Source organism: Erithacus rubecula (genome assembly GCF_903797595.1).
Source record: "Erithacus rubecula genome assembly, chromosome: 16".
NCBI lineage: Eukaryota > Metazoa > Chordata > Aves > Passeriformes > Muscicapidae > Erithacus > Erithacus rubecula.
This window is the reverse complement of record NC_136668.1, coordinates 8,993,409-8,999,624: the sequence shown is the minus strand read 5'-3', so window position 1 is coordinate 8,999,624 and position 6,216 is coordinate 8,993,409. Positions and strand designations below refer to the sequence as shown.

General features: G+C 46.8%; 1 protein-coding gene across 4 annotated transcripts in view; it reads left to right on the top strand.

The window, feature by feature from the left end:
• The first annotated feature begins 1,808 nt into the window (after positions 1 to 1,808).
• The window catches only part of MACROH2A1 (macroH2A.1 histone), a 42,697-nt gene continuing 38,289 nt past the window's right edge, over positions 1,809 to 6,216 (top strand). For 3 of the 4 annotated variants that reach the window (XM_079320044.1, XM_079320045.1, XM_079320043.1), the window contains exon 1: positions 2,392 to 2,535. The gene's annotated coding sequence lies outside the window, so the exon portion shown is untranslated. Of the gene's footprint in view, positions 2,536 to 6,216 lie in introns of all 4 variants that reach the window. The other variant, XM_079320046.1, reaches the window with a different exon arrangement.

The window sequence follows — 6,216 nt, the reverse complement described above, 5'->3', positions numbered from 1 at the left end:
AACTCGTGTTTCCAGCACCAGTTTGTGAGCAACCTTAGTTGCAGAACTTCCTGATCTTGGTGGGCTAATTTTGAACAATGAGGAAGCTGAGTACCTTCAGAGTGGCTGGAAAATAGAGGGAAGTGAAAGCAAAAGCCTGGCCCACACATCCTGTGTTGCATCATTCCTTGGGATGGTAATGACAAAGGTGGATTACAGAAATCTGCTGGAAGGCCAGGGTCAGCCCTCTGAAAGTCACAGCTAATTCTGCCCTGGCACAGGCAGCTCTGTGGGTTATCATGCACATTAGATGAGCACTGAGTGGATTTGGTATGTGGTCACTGTGCCCCTCTGATGGTGAAGGCAAGAATGTCACTAGCATGATGCACAGCACAGGTATATTTATCTGTGTCACTGTAACCTGAAGCTAAGAAGATGGATTAGTCACATGGTTTGCAAAGAGAGAGGAGGCTGAGCAGCTGAAGGAGGTTCAGATAACCCCTTCTGAGAAACAGGTCATGTCTGAGGAATCAGTACATCCTTTAGACCACGTGAAGGTTGAAGGAAACAGCAGCAATTTGCTGGTTAGGTACACAACATCCTGAAGGGAGTATTTCAGCAACCTGCAGCAACCTAGGACATGCATTCTCAGTAGCCAATAAACACACAACAAACAAATACCAGTGACAAAAGAGGTGACGCATTTAGAATGAGGATAGATCTCCCAAAGTGAAAATTCTTACCTAAGTTTAAGAGGATTACCCCCAGCCACAACCCTTCCCACACTGCTCTGCCCCTTCCCAGGTGATATTTCCTTCTCTAGCACCTCTGCTGCACAAACAAGTTAAGTATTTGTATTCTCAATCACTCAGAATTTTCTTCTGCAAATATCCCTTGAGGTTGTTAGAACTGATTATAGAATCAGAGTGTCAAAATAAAATAAGAGTAAGTAAATGTAAGAATATAAGCTGTTTATATTAGAAACAAAGACAGTGGAAGCCTGGAAAGGTGCTTTTAATCATCCTATACATACATAAATACATCACAACTGGCAAACAGAACAAAATCTAAGCCAAGGTTTGCTTTAGTGAGGTAGATAATGTAGTGTAGTTTCACAGGCTTTTGTGCAAACTTCTAGACAGTCATGACACATTGTGTGCTTTCAAAATGGGCATGTAGACCCAGCAGATGTTCAGTATGATAAATCTGTGCTTTGGTGGGAGGTGAGCCAGTCAATGCTAACATTACACATGATCAACAGCAGCCTTCATACTAGCACCCTATTCCATGGACAAATTGTTCAGGCCCTCTGCAAACTCAGGCAGCTCCCACTCCAGAAATTCTCACCAATTGAGAAGGGTTTGAATGTTAAAATCGAAACTTTTGAAGGCTTTCTTCAAAAGCATAAAATCCATAAGCTGGAGCTCAGAGTGGTTGATGAGAAAAGCGGGAGAAAAGCAGGAGAGAAACGCCTTGTCATCTAGTAGCAATGGTACGATGCCACTAGTAGCAATGGTACAGTTCTACCCTCGAAAGAACAGCAAGGGACACTGGGGAGGAGGCTATTCTGCTTTGGGTACTGAAGAAATAGGATGCTCCATTCAAATGGCAGTGGCACAAGAGTCTGGGAGCATGAGCAAGCCAGGAATCTTCCAGGACATTCAGAACTCCAGCTGCTTCTAGTCCCACCATTGTAAACACAGTGGCAGTCTGTTGTGACTTGTCTGTCCTGCAGCCAAGATCCGCTGTGGCAGCTCCTCTTTTCCACTGGCAGCTGGTGGAAAAGGCAACAAGGGAAGCAGAGGAGAGGTGGAAGGGGGACTGAACTTTCAGTGTGGCACAGGGCAAGGGGCAGCGGCAAGCCAGCACTACCGACCCGACAAGGTGAGCTCAAGGACATCCGTGTAGCCCATGGACAAAGGCTCCGACTGAGGCCTTGGTAAAATGGCACTGAGCCATTTTTGTACTGCACGAGGAAGAAAGTGCACGCTCCTCACGGAACAATCCAACTGCTCATTCTCTTCCCTCCATGAACTTCATTCCTCGGAAGTGCACAGAGCAAACCCCTCGCTCTGACCTCCCCGTGCTGAAAATTTGGAAGCGAACACGTTCGTACACAATGGCTCGGCCGGCAGCAGCTGCGGAGGCCGCGGTGCCAAATCCCAGCCCCACTCAGGGACTGGGCTTTTCAACAGCCGGGCCGGGCCAGCTGCCGCCTGGGGCCCGTGCGGGCGGGAGGAGAGGCGGGAGAGCCAGGGAACCTGCGGGATCGCGGCCGCGGTGGCCCAGCCGTGACAGATCGCCAGGGGATCCGTGAGCGGATCGGGCAGGAGTGAGCGGAGCGCGGGGAGCGCGGGGCTCCAGCGGCACCGTGAGGGGCGGGCGGTGGATGTGACGCGCGGCCGCGCGGGGCATTGTGGGAGCTCCGCCAGCCCGGCCAGCCGATCCCGGTAGCCCCGCGGGCAGAGCGGAGCGGAGCGGAAAGGAGCAGCGGGCACGGCAGCGGGGACGGGAGCGGGGCCGCCGCCGCCCCACCGGAGACATCTTGCCCGCGCCGTAAGTGGCCGCCGCTGCCCGTTTGCCGTGCGGGAAGGAGAGGGCGCGGGGGGCTCTGTCGCGGCGCGGTGACACCCGGCGGCGGTGGGGGGGCCGAGGCCGTGGGACGGAAGGGAGCCGGTCCCTTCCCCTGACAAAAACCGGGACTTGGTTCAGCTGATTCTTGCTGTGCCTCGGGTGAAGCCGGGAGATCCACCCGCGCCCCACGAAATGGTGGCAGTGGGGCTGCATTTCCATGGAATCCGCTATGGAAGGACGGTGTGGGGCTGGAAGGAGCCCGGCGGGCTGCGGGAGCGGCCGGGGGTGCGGAGCCGCTCCCCGCGTCCCTGCCCATCCACGCACGCACCGGCTCCGTCCGCGTTCCGCCGCGGGTCGCCGAGCAGGGGCGGGTAATCGAGGGAGACTGCCAAAAGCACAAGGCAAAAAAAACGCCAGGACTCGTTTTCCGTGTGTTTCACTTCGGGATAAAGAACCCGTGGCGTAAAAGTTACCTGCCTCTTGTACGGCTTAATTAAAAAAAGCCGGATGATGTATTTTAAACCGTAAGCAGAAGCTTCCGAGGGTAGTAAAAATAAATGTTTGTCTGGAAACAGGGTTCCTTATTCTTTTAGGACTCACTTCTTGTGGAGCTGCAATATGTCTGCCTGCAGGATTTGAGCAGCCCATAGGGACTGTCTGGGTGTGGGTGTTCTCCGAGGGGACCGCGAGTGCTGCAGGGCGCAGGTGGATGCGGGTTCCCGAGCTCCGCGCCGCTCCCGCGCAGCGGCGCTGGGACCCGGGCTCCAGGCTGACGTGTTCGCCTGTGCAGGAGACGGGGAGGGCAGCAGACTGCTGCTGTGACTTGCATCTCCCTCTAATCCTTTTGTTTCTTCTGTGATCTTTGAAAGTAAGTTGTAGAAGGCCCATGAAATTGTGGCTGAAGCCAGCAGTTGGAACTAGCTCCTGTGCAAGCAGGGTGGTTGGCTCATTTGTAGAGATGGAAGGAGACTTGTTGTAATATACTTGGATGAGACTTGTTATTTATCTCTTGACCATGCAAGTGAACAACCATTTTTTCCCCCAGGAACGTGTGTGGCTGTCACTTAGCAACAGGTCTATAGACAACTTGGCAGATCCACTGCCTCCCTCATTCTGAAGAGTAAAAGAAATAAATGAGCGAAGGAGCAAGAGTGCAATTAATGAAAACAGTACCTGGGTTCTCAGGGATTGCACAGAGTTGAAAGACTTATGTTGGAATAAGACAATAACAGTTGCTTTGAAAATTATGTTTTAATGCAGTTTGGTATGAAATATTTTGCACCAAGGAGTCCCTAGAAAACTACCCAGTGTGTTTGGAGGTTTGGGGCTTTATTTTTTTAGTGTTGTGAAAGAAAGGAATTACATTGTTTACTTAGTAATGGTTGCAGGTTATTTTGCTGCATTGTGTTTCGTAACCTTTCACACTGTAATCTAGGCCTCCTGGGTTTCTAAAGAGTAACTTTGATTTGCAGTGTGTGCTGTATACCCTTCTGATTGCCAGTAAAGTCAAATGTTGACAGTTAGATTAAGTCATAACTGATCTAAAAACTAGTGGCAAGACTAGAATTTATCTTAATGACAGTAAAGTCAGTAAAGTGCTTAAGCACTGCTTATTTTGTAGATCAGCATGAGCAAAAAGAGAAGTCCACCACTGCAATCTTACTCTTAAAAGAAACTGGTGTGTTTAAATTTGTTCTTAGGAGTTCCCTAGTTCTGCCAATACATAGCAGTGAACTTTGATAAAAGATATTCTCTTGATAAGGTAGGTGATATAATCACACTCTGGAAAAATAGTTATGAACCTTTGCTCTCAGTGAAGTGCAGAAATATTTTTGTGCAAGTCTGTCTGCTAGGATCAAGGCCTGCTCTCTGTTCCACAGAAAAGGTAGTCCTACCCCAGCAAGGTGATATAGTAGGGATAAAGGAGCAGGGGTCTGGAACTGATGCCACAAGAGAAGAAAAGAGCCTCTGCGTAGATTCCTCCATGGGGAGAGGAAATGTTTGCCCTGTGGGTAGAGCTGAGCATTAGGCTGGTCATCTCAAGAGGTGAAATTGGGGAAGAAAAATGCAGCACTTGTGGAAAGACTGCAGGAGTGGCTTGCTTCCTTGGTAGGGAAAGATGCTGTGAGCACATAAAGATGCTATAGTTCCTTACCCAGACCCATTGCAAGGACAGGATAGTCAGGATTCAGCTCGTGGTCCTTGTTCCAGGAGTGATGCAAGAATCACACTATTCATGACCTCCTTGATGGGTCAAGTTTTTGCAATCCCTTCTCTCACCAGTATAATATCTATTTTAAATTTTGTTTTGCATCTGAATTTTGCCTTGGAAGCATCCACGTAAATTCTTTGTCATGTTTTTATTTTCTTACAAAAATGTCAAGAGACAAAGTTGTTTTCAAGATGTTATTTAAAACAGTTTTTCTGCACTGAATTCACAAATGGTCCAGTGACTTAAGGCCGTCTATAAATTTTTATGCTAGCTAGTATACAAAAACCTATAATGTATAAATGGTTATTTCAGGCCAGTTCTCCCAGCAGTGGTCAGTGAAGACAATTATGTTTACATTTTCCTGTCTATTGGTGGCAGAATGCCCAGCAGAAACTCTTGTCTCACTCTCAGCACTGTTCTTAGTGAAGGTTTGCACATTAAGGGGTGTTTGTTTTGGTGTTTCAGACCCACTGTGGGAGAGAGGGACTTCTGCCAGTTGAATACAATTGTGCAACAGTATTTTGTTTATCACTCAGGTTTTGTGAAAACATTATTCTTGTTTTTCCCATCCTTTATGTTATTGCTATAGGAATTTTAATTGTCTTAATATTATTCAACAGAAAGTACACCTGTTGTGCATTCCTAGATGGGGAGTGCCTTCTTGGTTTTCCAAATGAAAACAAATGTATGGTGCTATCTTCTCAGATGAGAACTTAATGGAGTTATGGAACAACTGTTTTACAACTGGTTTCACTCTTCTGTCTGTTTTAGACCTGAAAGAGTTAATGCTTTGAGAAAGAACTTGAACTAAAGTTTGAACTCACATCAGATCAAATGATAACTGAGTGATTGGCTCTTTTTAGTACTAGAAACCACAGTCCCAGGCAGAGATGCTGTTGTGCCAGGCAAGTATTATTAGAGACCATTCTATACCATTTTATAAATATGCCAGAGCAGCTTCTGATTAGCTAAGAGCAGAGCAAGTTCATTGTCACAGCAAAGTCAAATGCACCTTTTCAGCAAGTGGCTATTATTGTGGGACATAAATAGATTTAAGAGAGAATCACAGCACTTACATTGTTAATCTTTTGGAACGGTGGAAAGAAAATAGTATTGCAGTTCATCTCTTGTGATACAAAAATGAACTTTCAACTTAGTCTTTGTAGTGAAAGAAAAGAAAAATAATTACTACATTTTAATATTTTTCCCATTGTACTAATGATCTTCTGGATTCCACTACTTACTGATATGATGATGTAGATCTAAATTGAATCATCTGATTGCTGAGTGCAGTTAATACACCAGTGTAAGCCACAATCAGAACAGCCTGTCTGACAGCTGTAAGATTCATAGTAATTTGTTTAGTCATTAAGAACCAGTACCTGAAAACTGCTAATAACAGATTGGATTTATTACTGCTATTTGATCAAAGTGTCAAACCAACTGAACTA